General features: G+C 32.6%; 2 long non-coding RNA genes across 2 annotated transcripts; both read left to right on the top strand.

Moving 5' to 3' along the window:
• Window positions 1–5,311: 5,311 nt before the first annotated feature.
• LOC143048082 (uncharacterized) lies at window positions 5,312–9,745 on the top strand. The gene is made up of 3 exons (XR_012969742.1): window positions 5,312–5,413; window positions 7,619–7,747; window positions 9,619–9,745. It is a non-coding gene; the product is annotated as an uncharacterized LOC143048082 (long non-coding RNA).
• A 5,086-nt stretch (window positions 9,746–14,831) lies between these two features.
• LOC143048026 (uncharacterized) lies at window positions 14,832–17,633 on the top strand. Its single transcript, XR_012969726.1, has 2 exons — window positions 14,832–14,972; window positions 17,340–17,633. It is a non-coding gene; the product is annotated as an uncharacterized LOC143048026 (long non-coding RNA).
• Window positions 17,634–20,526: the final 2,893 nt, after the last annotated feature.

Below are 20,526 nucleotides of genomic sequence, written 5' to 3'. Positions count from 1 at the left end.
TTCTCAAAGTAAAGCTTCTGTTTGGAAGATCACAAACTTTATTTTAAAATCAAATTAAATTGTTTAGATTCAGAAAATCAATATAAAATTTGACGGCCTATAAATAAGTTGTTGGTGTATCAGGGTTCGATTCCCTGCCTAGGCTTAAAATTGTGCGGCTGGTTGCCAAAGTGGGTAAATTGCCTAGTGGCCCCGCACCAACTCTTATTTGTAAGTCAACAGAATTTTTTATCATTAATAAAATTTGTGAAAATCTTCCAATGGATAAAATAAAAAGTAAAATCTTATATTTTAAGGCCTATAAATAAGTTGTTTAATTCTTGAAATTATTTTTTTTTAAATTGACAGATATTGATACACTTGACAAAATAAAGATTTATTAATTGTACTGAGCTCAGTCTGTTCTCAGTCCCGAGGCCTACATCTTCAGAAATATATGAATAAATATACTTGTACATATTTGTGTAGTACTAGTTAAAACCCCCAGTGTCCATAGTGCTTGGAGGGACTGGTTAGAGATCCATATGTTATAAAGCACTGTACAACATCCACCATGCAGTTATGTTATAAACTAACTAGCATACTACAGGGGGTGGTTAAGGATCAGAAGGTGCATATACTAAAGAAAAGCATAATAAATATATTGCAGATTTAGGAAAGCAAGCTAATGTGTAAACATCAAAATAGAATGCAGATTTAGGAAAGCAAATAATGTGTAAATATCAGAATAGAATGCAGATTTAGGAAAGCAAGCTAATGTGTAAACATCAAAATAGAATGCAGATTTAGGAAAGCAAATAATGTGTAAATATCAGAATAGAATGCAGATTTAGGAAAGCAAGCTAATGTGTAAATGTCAAAATAGAATGCAGATTTAGGAAAGCAAATAATGTGTAAATATCAGAATAGAATGCAGATTTAGGAAAGCAAGGTAAGGTGTAAACATCAAAATAGAATGCAGAATTAGTAAAGCAAGCTAATGTGTAAATATCAGAATAGAATGCAGATTTAGGAAAGCAAGCTAATGTGTAAATATCAAAATAAAATGCAGAATAAGGAAAGTAAGTTAATGTGTATGTATTGTCAAAATAGAATGCAGATTTAGGAAAGCAAGCTATTGTGTATGTCAAAAATGGAATACAGATTAATGAAAGCAAGCTATTGTGTATATGTCAAAAATTGAATACAGATTTAGGAAAAGCAAGCTTATTAATTACTGCTGCAAAGAAATAAATATATTAAATGCATACATGCATGCTGTATCAGATAAATGCATTATTAAAATGCGCTGGTTAATGTATACAAGTTTAGCAAAACAAATGAGATAAGTACATAATACAAACATAGATTGAAGTTGAGAAATAACAGTCCTGTCAGGATACCCGTTGAATATTTGTTAAAACTTGAAAGATTGGTATTTTTCATGTGTTGATTGAAGAGTTGGAAAGGACAAATCAATAATATTTGTAAGCAGGCATCAACATAGCTTCATTATTTTTATACATGGATGTGCAAATGTATTTTTGATAACAATTTAATTGTTAATGGTTGAAACTTCATGTTTATGGTCATAACTATCATGACTTTATTGGCACTCATACTACATCTTCTTATTTGTATAACTATAAACTAGAATTTTGTCCATATTAAATTTTCAAACTCTACTTAATGCAAAGTTTCGGTAAATTTATTTCAGTTGCATATTTTGAAATGAGTTACAATGAGTCAACCAAGCTATAATGCTCTCCATTTAAGCAATTATAGGTTACATTACAGCCTTCAACATGGATCATAGTCATATCAGATAGCCAGCTATAAAAGTTCTTAAACTGACTGGTTTAAATTTGAATTTATTATGGAGTTGATGAAAAATGTAAAATGTCTGTTATAAATGAGCTTTTTACTTAAAAAAAGACTTCTGACAGATTTATATGGCAACAATCAACAGATTAGGCTAAATGAAAAAATATGTGTGTTTTCTATTTCCCTCATTATAGCTTAGAAATAGCCTACCTTAAAGTGTTTATTTTTTTTGTCATTTTTCAATAAGCACTGTTAAAGTCAGAATTTCTTTCTCATAGACTCAATGTAAAAAAAAAGGTAAAAGAAAAAAGATTTGATAGGAAACACATATTATTTTATTTGGCCTTATTCTACACCCATATAACCCTCCTGTTGCAGAGAGTACCACATCCTGTGCATGTTTAAGATCCCTCTCAACAAGCTTAATTTGAGTGGTCCATATGAAGTGGTCGGTTTTTATATTATCATACTACAATGTTGTATTGTTACCCTAATGTCTCGGGCTTGGATGAAGGTTGGCACCAAGTTAAAGCAGCAAACCAACTGCATTTATTACATGCACCTGAGCCTGTTGTTCAGTGGTTGTCATTTGTTGGTTTCTTGCATAGATTTTTCTTGTTTAGCAAATAGATTAGACCGTTGGTTTTCCTGTTTAAATTGTGTATGTTTACAGTGGTAATTTTGGGGCCATTTATAGCTTACTGTTCGGTGTGAGCTAATGCTCAGTGTTGAAGGCCGTACATTTTTATACATTGTGATTTGGATGGAGGGTTTGTCTCATTGACACTCATACCACATCTTCTCATTTATGTGTAGGCGAGTTTTGTTTTGTCAGGAACCCATGATTACTCTTATATGAATGAAGAAGAAGCAGCAAAGAAGAGGTGGCATTTTCTAAATATGTTAGTTCTACATGTTGTAAGTATTTTTAGCATCTTACTTGCTCATGGGTCAATTTATGATGAATTATAAATATTAGTTTATCTGGCTGCTGGTTTCATTTTGTGTAAATTTTTTTGCATTGAAAATCATCAAAGTTTATAACCATGCAGGGACCTTACACTTGGTCCTTACTGATAGCGTGATAGTTATATATAGTATTAAGCCAACAATCTGTCAAGTTAGTGCATATATTTGTTTGACCACAGCCACAGGGTTTAAGCTTGTTATTGTTTGCCTTGAAGTTGTTTACTACCGAATCGGATATGAAGCCCATGGTTTGACAGACGCTATTCATGTATTACAAATCAAATTATGCGAGTAATTAATAGTAACACGTTCGGGTGATACTCTAGTCTCTCTAGTCTACTCTGTTCAGTATCACCGACACGTTCAACATTAATATTTTCTACTAGTGACGAATTTAAGAGTTGAAACCACTTAGTGATGATATGTAAACTTGAATTGTCCGGTGAAAAAGCAAGGGACATAATAAAGGAAACGATGAATTATGTGTAAGCAAAAAACGCTTTCAGGGTAAAAATCCGGGTTTCCGAGCAAAAAACCCAAACTTCAAAATAGGTACAAAAAAATGTTCATTTACCGATTTTCACAAATGAGGGCACATTTTAAAGCGGAAACACTCAGTTATAAGAATGTAGCAATCGTAAGGTGTCTCTCGGAACTTTTTCGCTTCGATTTTTCACATAAAGGAAAAAATGACAACTTCTGAGCTTGAAAATTTACACTGAAAAAGTTGATTATTGTCGTATTATTCAATCGATCTGCCCTTTTTTATCAAATAAATTAAAGAATAGCAATAACTTGTATTGAATACCATCTGAAAACTTAAATAAATTTGAAATTTATCATTGAAATTTATGAAAACGGTCTTTCAAAAATAACACCAAAATTGGCGGCCATTGCAACTTGTCTGACGGACACTTATGATTTAGATATTCCTACTCAGAGGCTTCCGGTTGTCCGACTGCTCATGGCTTTATCATGTATACATATGAGGTAAACGCAAAAGTTAAAATCTAGAACGTCAAATTAAGCTATGACCTTGAGATCAATTTCAAGGTCATAAACCAAGGACCTCAAATCAAAAGACTATAGGTCTTAATTATATTTGGTTAATGAGTTATATCACCATACGCATATTTTTAAATACAAGAGGGGAGAAAACTCTCTTTTACGTTCAACGTACCTTTGCAATCAAAATTTACATGTTACGATATGTCGCAACTAACAATTTAGAAAAAATAATTTGTCGATATCTTACACGGTTTCCGCAAATGAGTGGAAATAAGCCAAATTAAAAAATTAGAATATGACATTGACCTTTGACCTTGCCCTAATTTTCATTTTTGTTTTGCACCAAGGACCTCAAATCAAATGATCCTAGGTCTCTATCACTTATGGTTTACAAGATAGAAATGCATATCACTTATATCAAATGCATAAGGGGAAATAACTCTCATATGGAGCGTTCATATCGCTTCGGTCAAAATAGGACAAATCATGCGAAGGATATAAATTTGTCGTAATCTTTTACGGTTGCGAAGGAGTAGTGGACACAAGGAAAACAGTGTTTGGGGAGATAACTCCTACAAAGAAAGTATTCGGTTTAGCAGGGTAAATTTGAAAAGCACATAAACTGTCCGATATCATATACCAAATATATAAGCAACATATTGCTAAACAAATATTTATCGCAACAAAAAAATTAGGCGGAAGAAAAAAACATAATCAGAAGAAACACAATAGGTCTTTCCACAAAAAGTGGAAAAACCTAATTAATTTGAGTAATATTGTTCAGTGACAAAGATAAACTATTTTTTTTTAACTTGAAGAATAGAGTTACTTTACTAATTTGATTATAATATCTAACCTAAAATCATGAATAAGGTAAATTGTCACTAATTAGCTTTCAGGGTAAAACATGTCACTCAATGTCTAAACTTAGAATTAAATTGCACGTTGATTTAGTCCGGGATATGAAATGTAGACACGAAAATATAAAATAAAACAAATTATGAAACACATAGAACTAAAGTTTTAACAAGGAAATTGAGAACTATATTAAAATCTTAAACAATAAAATGAAACTGCTTTTACCTGGACACAAATCTGCCTGCTAATCACTCTCATTGTAACTATGGCTGTTGATCCTTGCTTACCCACTGAAATTGTGTTCAATATTAACATAGTATAAATGAAGTATGTGGTTGAGAGTTTTACTCAATGTTGATGTCCCATATCTAATATGATGGCAGTGGATATTGATACCGCGTATACTGCATTTATATCAGTATAGAATATTACCAAGATAGCATTGTCAGCGTCATACTAAGATATTTTGTCTTTCTGCTGAGGTGTTCAGATCCCAAGTAGACATTATAACTGTTTCATTGATTACATGGCAAATCAAAATCCTAGTTTTATTTTTATTAATATAATCATGGTTCTTGTAAAAATTATATGAGTATGATAAAACTGCCCTCTTGTTCCGTGAATATAATGCGTTTTTGTGTTTTTTTTCTATCAATAAATTCATTTTTCAAACATTTTACAACATTTTGTAGAGCGAGTATGGGCACCTACGTATCCCAGAGGACACGGTGTTACGACAATTAAACAACGCAAAAAGATTGGACCTATATACAAGGTATATTGTAATAGTTTAAATATTCATAAGGTTAACTCAAGGCATTTCTTGCAATTTGTTTGATATTTTGAGAAATATTACAGTACAATATAGATGCATTAAACAACTTGTCTTTCCGCTGATAAAGACCATGAATAATTTAAACTATGAACACCATACTTTTTTTAGTTACGATATTCATTTGTAACTCCAGAACGCCAAGGATATCACGACTCGAAATAAATCGGTTATGATATATGATGCTATAAAATATATGTTACTTATATTATTATCATCACGCGCAAAACTACAAACGTATTAAATATCATACCTGTTCATTGCCATTGAAGTAATATAGCTATGTGATAGATATTAACGAAATATTGTGATTCGAAACCCTTACCCTTCCGGTGCACCTGATATACCCCCAGGTTTTGGTGGGGTTCGTATTGCTTAGTCTTTAGTTTTCTATGTTGTGTCTTCTGTACTATTATTTGTCTGTTTGTCTTTTTATTTTTAGCCATGGCATTGTCAGTTATTTTCTCTCTATGAGTTTGAATCTCCCTCTGGTATCTTTCGTCTCTCTTTTAGAACAGTTTCAAAACTGCAGTTACAATTCATTAACGTAAACATTGATGTTTTATGAGGTTTTGAAGGTTATCACTGCGACTGGACATATAATCAAGTAATTAGAAAAACATACAACAGTAACAAACAACAAAAAAGTGATACACAAAATATAAACAAAATAAAACGATCCCAAACAATGTGTAGATACTGTATACAAATTCTAGTTCGGAAACAATTAGAAACAAACAACAACTTAAACCAAACAATCAATGATAACACCCTAATGTTTGGAAATCAGTTTCAGCTCATAGCAGTCTGCATTGATAAATAAGTAATTTCGTATCACGTTCTAGGTCGTGTTCACATTGACCTAAACTCGGTGTTGTGTTAGTGTAACTCACACGTAAACTAAACAAAATTACGTTCCCATTGATAAAACTCAATGTTTACATGTAGTTTAAATCATGTTTTGTCTACATGCAGTCGAAAGTCAATGTAGGCCTTGTGTAGGTTACGTGTACACAAAACTAGGCATTTAGTACACTAATTTTACCATGCATATTTAAAGAAGAAAGGATTTTTGAATAAAATTGAAATTTATAACAATTATTAATGAAGTTCCTAACAGAGATATTCGTATAAACTTTATATATTTAAAATCATGTGTTATAAAAAGCACGTAACGTAGCTTTATTAACCCCTCATCAAGACTCAAAGCATCCTCATTTCCGAACAACTTATTCAGTTGAAAAGGTCTTACCGAATCGACTGGACGTACACAGAAATATTTGCCACCAGTATTTACTCAAACAACAGTTCACTCATAAATGCAATAACTGAAAAAAGTGTGAGGCAAATTGTTTTGTTTGTCTAGTATCAAAGATTCGTTAAAATACACTTAGAAATTAAAAAAAAACCATTACCCCCTCCTTTTGCCAAATACCAACAAAAGAAAAAGAAACAAATAGAAAAGATAGAAATGTAGTGATCCTTAACATCTCAATCGGTTTTCTTCGTTTGTAAGCAGGCTGGTGCAGACTACGTTTTACAATGCGTAACCGAGGCATCTATAGTATCTTTAAACTACTGCAAATCATCGAAATGGCATTCATAAACATGATAAAGGAGCAACCACTTAACTTTAAAAAAAAGGGGGGTCTGAATCAGTTTTTTTTTTCGCGCGAACGTTTTTATTCCGTTTTTTTTCGATGCTAGCAATCAAATATTTTTTAATATTTAACTCTAATGTATGGAGAAGCTCTGGATTCAGCATATTTTTTTTAATCATCTGTAAAACCAAAATATATATTTTTTTTTATCAAATTGGGGATCAGAATATTTATCAAGGAAAAAATACATTCCCCTAACCATCCCCTCCCCCAACCCAATCCGCTTTTGGAGTCAAATGGTCGTTCCTTTACTGCTAGAAAAGTTGTTCGAAAAATGTGCATTCGGTTCTACGTAATGAACATCTAAATGACATATGTGTGAACAAATCTTATGTACAGGTAATTAAACAAGGTGTATAGATGTGAACAATTTTAATGTGAAACCACTGTTCATTACATTAAACTAATTGTAAACATGTTTACTGTACATAGCGTTTTATGTGAACACGGCCCTAGTAAAATTAACGACTCTATTCTTACTTTGTAGATATTTAACATCGATACAAACACATTGTAAGGAGGTGTTACGGATAGGTGATATGACCGATGGTGGATGGAATGTTTGTCATGACAAACCTTATAGGCCTCCTGTCCCGTGTTTAGTTTATTCATTTGGGTGAGTCAACATGAAATTGAGTTTCTGATTATCGTACTGTCTTGTTAATTTTACCTGTTGATACTATTTTTAAGGTTTTTTTTGTTATTTAATGTAAACATGGATCTTGTCTATATACCATCTTTTATTATTTGGAATTGCTACAAATGTTCACTTCTTCGTACTATGAACATCAACATTAATTATGTTCTCCTTAAATACTGTTCTAGCAGCTGTACGGGAAGTTTTATCTAGCACCAATTGTATAGTTTTATTGTTGATATTCACTCATATGTGCTAAATTTTGGATTGGTTTTGTTGATATACAGGACATTTATTGGTTTTCCGGAACAGAGGATTGTACACACAAAAGATGAAGTACCCTTACAACAAAATTATTTTCATTTACCTGTGTATTATTTGACGCAGTTTTTTTTCAAAAGTAATGATTGTCTAAAAAATGTTTTAACATTTCACAGCAGTAACATATTTTAACTTTGTTTAAACCGGTTTATTTACTTTTTACCATAACTATTTATTCATTATTTATTTTTTTGTATCCAGGTATCACAGATCAAATTCATTCGTTCATTGTGTGTTAATTTGCGTTTTTAATTGAGTTAATATAAAAAATATGATGTGGTGTATTTGCCAATGAGACAACTTTTCACAAGAGACCAAAATGACACAGAAATTAACAACTATGGGTCACCGTACGGGCTTCAACATTGAGCAAAGCCCATACTGCATAGTCAGCTATAAATGGCCCGAAAATGACAATTTTAAACAATTCAAACGAGAAAACTAACGGCCTAATTTATGTACAAAAAAGAACGAAAAACAAATATGTAACACATAAACAAATGACAACCACTGAATTACAGGCTCCTGACTTGGAACAGCCACATACATCGAGGATGTGGCGGGGTTAAACATGTTAGCGGGATCTAAACCCTCCCCTGAGTTTTCTCAGTGGCACCACATTTATCTATATCTATTTAGACTAAAACTAACGGAAAATCACAGTATATGCTGAACCATTTCTTTGTTTTTTAATTATGTCTCTAATAAAACAGTGAAATGAAATAAACAGTAATTACACACCAAATGGGTTGTTATACCAATACATAATTATGTAGACTTCTTTATTTATATCATAGAAATTGAATATTCCTTCGAAATGTGTTTTTGTTGATTATAATTGACTCTCATAGTTGATGACATGTGTCCAGCTAATTTGCAAACCAACAGGAATAAATTATATCTGTTCTGTGTTATGTTATGCTTGTCAAATTTTGGGGAAATCTTTCACATGAATTTAAAACATAAATGAAAAAAATTAATGATTTTGAATTATTACCATAATGAATAGACATTTGTTATTTAAACATGATGAGTACCTGCTTGTGTAAATGTTATTATTCTAGCCAAGCAATTTTGAATAAATCCACACATAGTGCCCTGTTTCTTTTTTTTTCTTTTCCCGTTATATATTATCCATGCAATAATGTAGATAATGGTATTGTTGGTCCCTTTCCAATTTGTATTTGTACATATGTGCAGGACAAGTAACAAAATGTCAAAAGACATAGGATTGTTTATATGAGAGACAATATTTTAAAGAAGAGAGCAGTTAGAACGTTTTATTAAAAGTAATGATATCTGCATGTGGAGCAATATACTGACAAACACATGCAAGAATAAACAAGTTTAATCAGTACACGATACTTTTTCAATGAAGATTGGGGTCGAGCGCACCTGCAACATGCGAGAATCGAACTTACAACCTCATTATTTATAAGCTAGTGATACATTAATTTGTCTACACTGGTACTTTGACCAATTCATACCAATATTATGAAAGCAACAAATAGCTTAATATTATCTTGCAGAATAAACAACGACTTCAGTTTTGATGATTTTATAGTAAAAACCTACGGATGTGACGTCCACTCTTTCGATCCAAGGTAAGACCTAAGAATAACATTATATCAAAGAAATTAGTTCTTTAGTTTTGAAGAGATCATTTGGGACGTTCTAATGAACGTTTACTCTTTGTCCATGTGGAGGGGTAGCTAGCGATATAATGACACGGATTACGTTATTATTAATTGTTTTCAAGCCTGCGACTCGGAAACATATACGCACTTTAACCAGCTTCTGAAATAGAAGTAAGTAGATCTATGATTAAACATTAAAAGGTTGAGCCACATTCACCTCAATTTATAATAATATCTTAAATGTGTATAAGAAGGGACAAAAGATACCAGAGCGACAGTCAATTTCATATTAAGTCAAAAATAAACAGAAAAACGCCATGTCCAGAAAAGAAAACGACCAATAGACTAACAATAATGTACACGAAACACAACATAGATATATAAAAAACAACTGAAGACTGAGCAGCACGAATCAAACCAAAAACGGGGGTTGATCATAGTATTAGGGAAAGCAGACCCTCCTCCGAATGTGGTACCCGTCGTGTTGTTCATGTTGTTACAAACCTGGTAATAAGTCTTATACGGTAAGTCACATTCAAAGAAACGGTACGATATTGTACAATTAAAACATGAGGAAAATATATGCTAACATCCGTGAAAAAGATATGTCATAATAGTCAACTAACTCGTATAAATTAGTCTCACATATCCTCAACCTTAAGGAGGTGTTAAAATTTCAGATTTTGCGGGAAAAAATATTTATCGATACACATTTCTAGTGCATTATCAAGGTTTAAACATTTTTATTTTTCAATCTAATATTTACAATATAAGAATAAAACTGTCTTAGTGAAATTAACAATGTAGATCATCACGGAATATTAGCTAATTAGGTACACTGTATCAGCCAGTACTGATTAAGGGAACTACGTAGCCTTGCGTTACGTACATTGTAGCACACGTCATTTCATTGATAACTTTGACTCCTCACATTTTACATAATTCACTCTGCAGATTGTTCAATGTGAAGAGTCAAAATTTAATTGTATGGTTCAATAAATTCAAAATAAATAATAGCCATTAAATATGATTGAAAAAAATAACCTTGGCATTTGATTGTTGTTTTTTTGTTCAGATTATAAAGCACTGTAGCCAGTAACACAATATGCGTTAAAATTAACAAATACTAAAAGGGAAATTTGGTATTTTTAATGTTTAAGGGTCTTTATACTAATATTGTTTCGTATTTTTGTAAAGCACCCGGGGTGTAATGTTACTGTTGACCTACATTATTATGGATTATATTATTTGGCGAGTGTAATATTTGAAAAAGACGTCTAGTTAAATGCACCCACCTAACAAACGGCTTAAATTTGTTTTTAAAATGAAAGAATAATTATTTAACTTTGATTTTTGTCCGGTCGTCACAGAATTGCACGGTGCAGTTTTTGTAAAATTGACGTTTATTTCCGACAGTACTTGAAAATTATAAAATTACGACATGTTTTTCAAACAAAGGAAATTAGGCGTATCTTTTCTTTTAGTCAGAATAATCCAGTAATCAGATTCTCAAAATATTGAAAATCAATATTTACAACTGTAAGTCCGCATGCTTTTGCATTCCTTCTAAATATTTGACATTTTATACAAAACAAATCATTAACATGATCTTTTCGGATCTAAAATTATTTTTTTATTAAATGTTTTTGCACTCTATTCGTTTTAGAACACACGAAATTACTCGTCATGTATCGTTTCTCATTCAATACCAAGACTTTATCTCAACATTTCTTAAAATCACTATTTTCTGTAATTTTATGATGTTGGTTAAAATTACTATTGTTTCACGATTTCCTTATCTACTTCGTTATCGGTTTTTGACCGAATATGTTAGTCGATTTCCGTGTACTTTCATAGTGCTATTAAAGTACGATAAATCATATTTTAACGGTTTCATTTCTATCTTACACTTCAGTGTAGATTAAATAGCAATTAAATCGTCCGAAAATTCAGATCAAATCAAACTAAAGCATAGTTTTTAAGTTCTGTCGAATTCACGCATTTCTAAATAAGGAATCATATCTGAAAATTGTCGAAAATCTTCCGAGTCATGTCGGATTTTCCCAGACCAGTTAAAATGAAACCCTTACTATTCTAAAAAGCGAAACGTATCCATTGATGCATAGTCATTTAGGTATTTACTACATAGAAACTATATAGTTCAACACTTAAATAAAGATACAGTTGCATTGCCGCAGTGGGAAAACGAAAAGATGAAGTTTACAGAAGACTGGTCGATGAATATGAAACAAAAATGAAAATATACAATTTGGAAGTATAAAATATCGTAAGAATTGCTATAAATATTTCAAAAGTAAACACAACTTATCGTCTTCTGTTTTGTCTGTACAAAGACTTTGTACTACAAGTACCGATTCTACCGAGCCAGTCTCTTCTCATATGTCAACGAGGGCAGTAGATCTACAACTCATTCTGATTTGTCTGTTTTTATATTTTGCAAATGTATAAAGCCTGTCAGCAAGTTACAAAACTTCATAAGGTATCCCATGAGTAGCAAACTCAAGCTGTAAAGAGTGTTGCTACACATATCTCCTACAATGATCTGATTTAAAAAAAAAATAACTCATGAAAATTATACTATTAAAGCTTTTTACCATCAAGCTTCCATCACTAAGTATTCTTGTAAACAACTGTAATTGATAAGTTTACCGGACTTAATTTCTGCCCGAGGATTGCAGCCGAGAAAACAATGCAAAATATCAGCTTCAACAAAAACTAAAAACATATTTCGGTCAATTTATAGTTACATGTATACAGCCTCAACAAGGCCAATATACGTCCAATTTTGTATACAGTAGCTCTATTTAGTTGTCTGATGCCTTAAAGACAGAAAATTAACAGTTTAAAATGACTGTGATAAACAGTCTATCAAACTTAAAGATCTGAGCAGTGATTACGGAACTGGTTGCAAATACTTTATGCAGCTGCAAGTATTTTACGGAAGCAGATGGGTCAGGATCCCTAATAGACCTTGAGATGAGGAACTCAGATGACGTAATTAAAAAACAATATTAGTCCGCCATACAATTGTGGATGCTGTGATTTTAAAAATGGACATAAATGAACTATATGAACTGTTTTATAGAGCTGATGTGATGAGAAAAGACATATGTAGATTTGAACTGAAATAAATTATTAGAAAGGACAATTGTTTTATTTAGTTTTATGATCAAAATTTTAGGATTATTTCATGTGGAGAGTGACATTTTTCACCATCTTCCGGGGTCCAGCAATTTGCGAAAAAAGTAATCTCACTTGCCACCCCGAAAATTTAACCAGACATGTATAAATGTATCAGCTTCGATATGAGCCATCATACATGTTCAAGTAAACTATATGGACTGAGCAATGGAGGAAAACGTTACCATTGTCGCCTATGGAGAATTAATTAAAAAAGTTGACCCAAATTGTGAACTATTATTTCAAAGGTGCTGTAGTGTTTCATGGTTCAATGATCACAATTTCGGATTGGAGCTGCTGAAATCGAGGTCAGTTACACTCTTTTAGTGCTATTTGATTAAAAAGAATACAAAATGGCTTCCAATAATTTTGATTTTTATCAAAAATATACCAATTTTATACTTATAAACAGTGAAGAGGCAGAAAATGGGACATGCATTATTTGGACTGGGGCCACTCAGAGGAGAAATAATTATATTCTAGGGATGATCAATGTTACATTCCCAAATGCCAAACGTACTAAAATGAATGTTGCACGTTTAGCAAAAATTTTGCAATTGAAATCTACCGATTTAGCCAAAAATTTAGATGCTTCACACCTTTGTCATAATGCATTGTGTGTGAATACAGACCATATTGTTTTAGAACCTCGGCAGATTAACAATCAATGAAAAATATGTGTAGCTTCACACCAATGCACCACACATATTGAGCATGGCACTAACTATACTAACTGCATGCTGAATCTGAAATTGTGGTTTATTATTATTTTGTAGTAAACATGCCTTGCACATTTTACATCCACATTAATCATTTCTGAAAATACAAGTTTTTAACACAAGTAAAAAACGAAAATGGGAAAAAAGCCCACCCTCATAACCCCAAGACACTGAAACAAACATGGTAAACATGTTTATGCAAGATTATAAGCGCAGTCAAACATTTATGTGGGTTTTTTCGACAGTGTTTACTAATTTTTACAGTGCAAGGGGAGTAACTCTTGATGGTTTCATTACTGTGTCAGAAAACTGGGTCATTCAATCAACAGCTGATCAACGGAAGTAAACATGCGGTAGAGAACTAAATGAAAGTGAAACATAGAGACAAATCAATGAACAAAGTGTGACAGTCATTAATTAAATAAGACAACAAAAAACAAAATAAAGAAAGACAGAAAGAAAAAAATCCAAATATGACATCGAGTTACAAAGCCAAACTGTGAATTACCTAATGTTGTAATATTAATTTTACATGGTTTTATTTTATTTATAATTTTATTTCATGTCATTGTATGTACTGTGGTTGGATGCATGCATGCATTGGGAGATATGAAGTGGTCTTTTTGTCTGATACAAAGTTTATTTCAGTGTCTTGGACCATTATCCCATTTTCATAACAAACTCAAAATAAACAAACTTTTTAATTTAAAAAAAAACACAACTAACTCATATCATGCTCATATATTCCTGAAAAAGTGTTTGTTTTAATATATTATTAGATGTTTAGTATTCTCTGTAAATAAATAAATAAATAAATAAATAAATAAATAAATAAATAAATAAATAAATAAATAAATAAATAAATAAATAAATAAATAAATAACTAAATATGCTTCCTGAAAGGCTGGAAGAAAACCATATTGTGTAACCTTTTAATATAAATGTTAATCTGGCCAAGAACTACAACCTGGCTGTGGAACGAATTCTTTCGGACTTGAATTCTGACATAGCTTTGGTTCTAATTGATGTTTTTATATCCACTAATCAACCTGTTTCGCACTTTCTTGTTTAACAAGAAATCGATAGCCTGTTTTTTGCGAGCTTTTAACCTGTTTAATTTGACACGTAAACTTTTTTGATATGCACAATCATATATTTCACGTTTACGTATTTTTTTCGAAGCCACTACAGCACGAGAATTTCTACCCAGACCACAACCTACAGCTTTTAGGGTCTTAGCCAATGCAACATCCTGTTTATTATTGACTTTCAAGACTGCTGCAGATGCACGGCCTAAGGCATTGCCAGAAAAATTCTTATTCTTAGGTAGGTATTCAAAAATTGTCCTATTGACGGACTCGTACTTATTAGTATTGCTGAAATATTGCATCTGATTTAATGCGGTCTGAGACAGTTTCATTTCTAACTATGATTCTATTAATAATTTGTCAGTCTTATTTGGTTTCAAAGACCCATTTTGTAAACCATGACTGCTAAGGTAAATAGATTTGTATCACCAACTAGTTTTTATACCACCATTACATAGTGTTATGCTCCATCTACACGTATCGCTACAAATACCACTATAACAATTCACGAAAGACTTAACAATGCGTGGCAAACATTTTGAAATTTGTTGTCGGTCACCATTATATTTTGCAAATAAACATTTCATTATACCATGCGAACGTAATTTTAAATCATTGGCAAAAGCTATTTTAATATCATTCTTCTGGGCCTTTGTAGCTCCAGGGAACATACCGACACTAAATATTGTCCGCAATACCTCACGGAACTGACTTTGACCCCGGTGTATAGTATCTGCCAGTCTATTTACTGACCATAAAGGGTCAAATATTTCTTGCATTGCTTCTTGTAAACCTTGTACACTTTTTGCATCCCCATCAGTAGTACAATAGTCCACAAGTAAATCAAGTTTAGCAATTTTTTTACCTATTTCATACCCAAGATCCTTCTCACTCAAAGGATCATGCCTATTTGTATTTGATGTTCAGTACTCATGATTAGGACATTCAATGTCATAACCTTTACCGCGTAACCATGCACCAACCCATCAAAGTTTGTTAACAAGGTGAAAACCAATGATATCATGATTGTCAGTTTCATTTTCACAGGCAATACCAATAACTTGTGATGCATTTTGTCCCATTTTATGCCTACTTTTTATATGCACACTCTGATAGGTACCATTAAAATGTAATTTTATAGGACTATTTTTATTTAACCCTAAGGTTTCATTTCTCTTTCTGAAACTCTCAACCACTTGTTCTGTTTCATTTTCAGCAAGTTTTACAACCTTGTCACAAACAGTATTTGTTATTCTCTGCATTGTTCCCTTTGACATAGGAGGAATACATGAACTAGTTAAAAGTAGTCGCGCGCTATTATTACCAATATTACAGTTTATCACGCCAGTCTGAAACCCATAGTTAATTGTAGCACTCTTGCGACCAGCACGTCCTGTGTCAATTTCTCTAAATAGTTTATGTTTTTCTGAAATAAATTTACACTTGGTACACTTCATTTTCCAAATCCAACCAAGACCCCATTGAGTCTCTTGTACCAGTTTAAAATGTGGAACAGCACACTTTGGACTTTTATTTAAATGACATATTATAAGACTATTGATCATTAAAATATTAAGATCTCTATCTACTGTTCTATTTTTAGTACTTGTCTCCTCTAGATATTCATCTAAATAATCATCTGACAATTTATGCGGTCTGAGTAGCTGGACTGTACTCGCACATTTTTCAGTTTGGTGGGGGGGGGGGGGGGGGGGCTACATAAGATTTTTTATCGTAACTCTCTTTTGAGTACAGCTTGAATTCCTTTTCTGTAAGGCGGGGTAACCAGACAGATTCTGTGGTGTTTTTAGGTGTCAAATCTGTAGTGGAATTAGAAAATTTAAGTTTAGGTGGTGCAGGTGAAACTTGCATAGATAAATTTTTTAAAACCTGTGTAGATGGAGGTGTAGATAGAGCTGTAGATGGAGCTGTAGATTTAGCAACACCATTTTTAACACCACAACCTTGATCTGTTGTTAGGGATACAAAACGCAATAGATGGGCTTGGTTACCAACCTTGTATTGGTTTCTTTTCCTTTTCCCTTTCGTTATTGAATAAATACACACTCTGTTATGTTTGTACAATTCTAAATTATGAAGTCATAAAGTCATGACGTCACAAAAGCGATGACGTCACAATGTTATCTTCATCAAAGAAAAGCACCATTTTTCCCTATTTGAACACTCACACAAAAAGAACTCTAAAATGGTTATTACTTGATGGATTTTAAAACTAAAACCGGTTTTAGAATTGTCTGTGAATGATCTTAACAGTTATAAAAAAATACAAATGTTCTATTCCTTCTATGAAAGAAAGAAATATCAAAAACATTATTTTCTGAGTGAAAAAATCCTTAAATCTACCTTATTTACAGTAAAAAACACAATATTTTCATAATTCATCATCTAAACATGATGATTTTTATAAAGTCAGTTAGGTAATGAAGGTTTGTAGAATGGCACTTTAAGCTATGAAGAGTCTTAATCAATGTCTAAATTGTGAATTGATAACATATGGATTTTGTGCTTTTCTACTAAAAGAAAAAAGGAACAGTAATAAGCATGCTTACTTAAAAATACTAAAAATTAACTTATTTTATTTCAGATGCGGAAAAAAACTTCACAGAATTGTTCGAAAAGGTGTACCGAAGGAATTCATACTGCAATACAAGTGGAATCTGACATTTGCTGATCTAATATGGGTCAGGATCCCTAATAGACCTTGAGATGAGGAACTCAGATGACGTAATTGAAAAACAATATGAGTCCGCCATACAATTGTGGATGCTGTGATTTTAAAAATGGACATAAATGAACAATAAGAACTGTTTTATAGAGCTGATGTGATGAGAAAAGAAATATGTAGATTTGACCTGAAATAAATTATTAGAAAGGACAATTTTTTATTAAGTTTTATAATCAAAATTTTGGGATTATTTCATGTGGAGAGTGACATTTTTCACCATCTTCCGGGGTCCAGCAATTTGCGAAAAAAGTAATCTCACTTGCCACCCCGAAAATTTAACCAGACATGTATAAATGTATCAGCTTCGATATGAGTCATCATATATGTTCAAGTAAACGATATGGACTGGGCAATGGAGGAAAACGTTACCATTGTCGCCTATGGAGAATTAATTAAAAAAGTTGACCCAGATAGGTGAAGTTGTAATCCAATCAGATGAATGTCGATTATCTAAAGACGTTTCACTGGATCATTCAATTGAAATAATGCCACCTGCTTTAAAACATTTATGTATTGTCTTTTGGATGATGGCGCATACGCGGGAGTTAACTAAGATAACGATATACATATTGAAAGAGGTCTAAGATGTATGGCTTTAGCATAATGTGTAATATCTATAAATAGACATTTTTTCACTCCTTTTCATTTAGGTTTATCATTACAAATGCACCGTATATATGGACACACTTTTGGTAACTATTAACCAGTTTGGCTGATCATGAGATTAGAAAAACAGATTATGGGGCATGCATTCTACATAGTATTATTTCTTCTTCTGGAGGTCAAACCCTATCCAAGAAAATATCGACCTAACTACAGAAACAATAAAAGTTCTCCGTATGACTTTAGTTGGCTAAAAGGCAACATCGGTCCGATGCCACCTATATTTACTGGTATGATGTCATCCGACTTTCTACACGAGTTGATCTGTTCACACAAAGGTATAGGTATAGAGGGAGGATTGAGATCTCAAAAAACATGTTCAACTCCGCCGCATTTTTGCACCTGTCCCAATTCAGGAGCCTCTGGCCTTTGTTAGTCTTGTATGATTTTTCTTGTGTATCTTTCGGAGTTTAGTATGACGTCAATTATCACTTCCAACAAGTTTACATTTTTGTTTAGGGGCTAGCTGAAGAACGCCTCTGGATGTGGGAGTTTCTCGCTGCATTGATGACCCATTGGTGGTCTTCGGCCGTTGCCTGCTTTTTGGTCGGGTTGTTGTCGCTTGTGTGGACGAAGCGCGCGTCAGGCGTATCAAAATATTTTTTAGCCTGTTACCTTTTGATGGCTATTATTCGTTTGTTTCTTTGTCTTATATTTTCTCCCATTTATCTGTTTATTTATTGTTACCCTGTCGTGTAATGTTGTCATTTTAATGTTATAATTGCCATAAAAGCGGGAGGTTTTGCATGCCACAAAACCAGGTTCAACCGTCCATATTTACATAGAATGCCCTGTACCAAGTCAGGAAAATGGCCATTGTAACATTGTAGTTCGTTTCTGTGTGTGTTACATTTCGGTGTTGTGTCTCTGTTGTGTCTTAGTTCTCTTATATTTGATACGTTTCCCTCAGTTTTAGTTTGTAACCCGGATTTGTTTTTTATGCCCCACCTACGATAGTAGAGGGGCATTATGTTTTCTGGTCTGTGGGTCCGTTCGTTCGTCCTTCTGTTCGTTCGTCCGTCCTTTTGTTCGTTCGTCCGTCCGTTCGTTCCACTTCAGGTTAAAGTTTTTGGTCAAGTTAGTTTTTGATGAAGTTGAAGTCCAATCAACTTGAAACTTAGTACACATGTTCCCCATGATATGACCTTTCTAACTTTAATTCCAAATTAAAGTTTTGATCCCAATTTCACGGTCCATGGAACATGGAAAATGATAAGGGGAGTGGGACATCCGTGTACTATGGACACATTCTTGTTCTCTATCGATTTATGCATTTTGAACAGCGGTATACTACTGTTGCATTTATTTAACACATTCCTCATGTCCAGTCCAGATTTTAAAATCAATCTGTAGTAGATCTTGTGTCCGCTTTCGAGCAAAACCTCTGCTGTACGGATATAATATACCCATCTCAAGAAAGGTGTCTTTGTATGAATATGTTGACCGATACTAATGATGAGATTAAAAGATAAAATAAAGCTTTGATATTCCGATATCGCAATATTCCGACACCTATATGGTCCTACATCCCATTGGTCCGACGTTTCGATCATTTTATTATCCGATAAAGGAATATTAGCATAAGAAAGCCAAGTAAAAGGTTCAAAAGTAGGAGAACTTTGTTCTTCGCTTGAAGCGGTGAAACAAGTTATAAAAAAGTAAGTATAGTAGTGCCAAAGTAGCCGAACGTCATCACCAGTGTAATTAAAAGTACAAAGTACTTTGTCAAGTGTTGTTTGATTAATTATATATTTCAAGATACACGACGGCCGACCAAAGTAAAATCAAACACAGTTTGACATATATTGAGTGATCATATTTTCCTTGTGATGTTTTATATCAAAATTGTCTATTTGTTGATATAAATATACTAGTAGCATATTACTCATTTTAGTAATGTTAGTTTGTACTCTTATCATATCAGATTCAATGATATAAATGAAATTGTGGTATGATCCAGGCTCAACATTATACACTACAATAATAACAAAAAATCTGCCGTACGTTGTCTGATTTTGACGCGGTTGTCAGGCTTTCAACCTAACAGAAAACCATACGTTTCCTCCATTTCAATGTACAGTTCATCATGGGACTTTTCTATGAAATTTAAAATACGTCATATGTTATGTTTTCCTTGCTTCAAATATTTTGTTTTGGATTATTTATATCACATTTGCAGATATATGTTTGTAAATACGTGCAATCAGTTGATATGTAGTTATTATAAGATTTAAATAATGCAAGGTCGACAACAGATACATGTGTGTGACTTAATGGTTCATTTTCAAAGACTCCGAGAGAAAACGTTACGTAACATACGTTACCGTTAACATCGACCAAAATTAATTAATACTATGATAGAAATATACTTTCCCAACAGTAA

Source organism: Mytilus galloprovincialis, chromosome 1 (assembly GCF_965363235.1).
Source record: "Mytilus galloprovincialis chromosome 1, xbMytGall1.hap1.1, whole genome shotgun sequence".
Classification (NCBI taxonomy): domain Eukaryota; kingdom Metazoa; phylum Mollusca; class Bivalvia; order Mytilida; family Mytilidae; genus Mytilus; species Mytilus galloprovincialis.
This window is presented reverse-complemented; position numbering and strand designations above follow the sequence as displayed.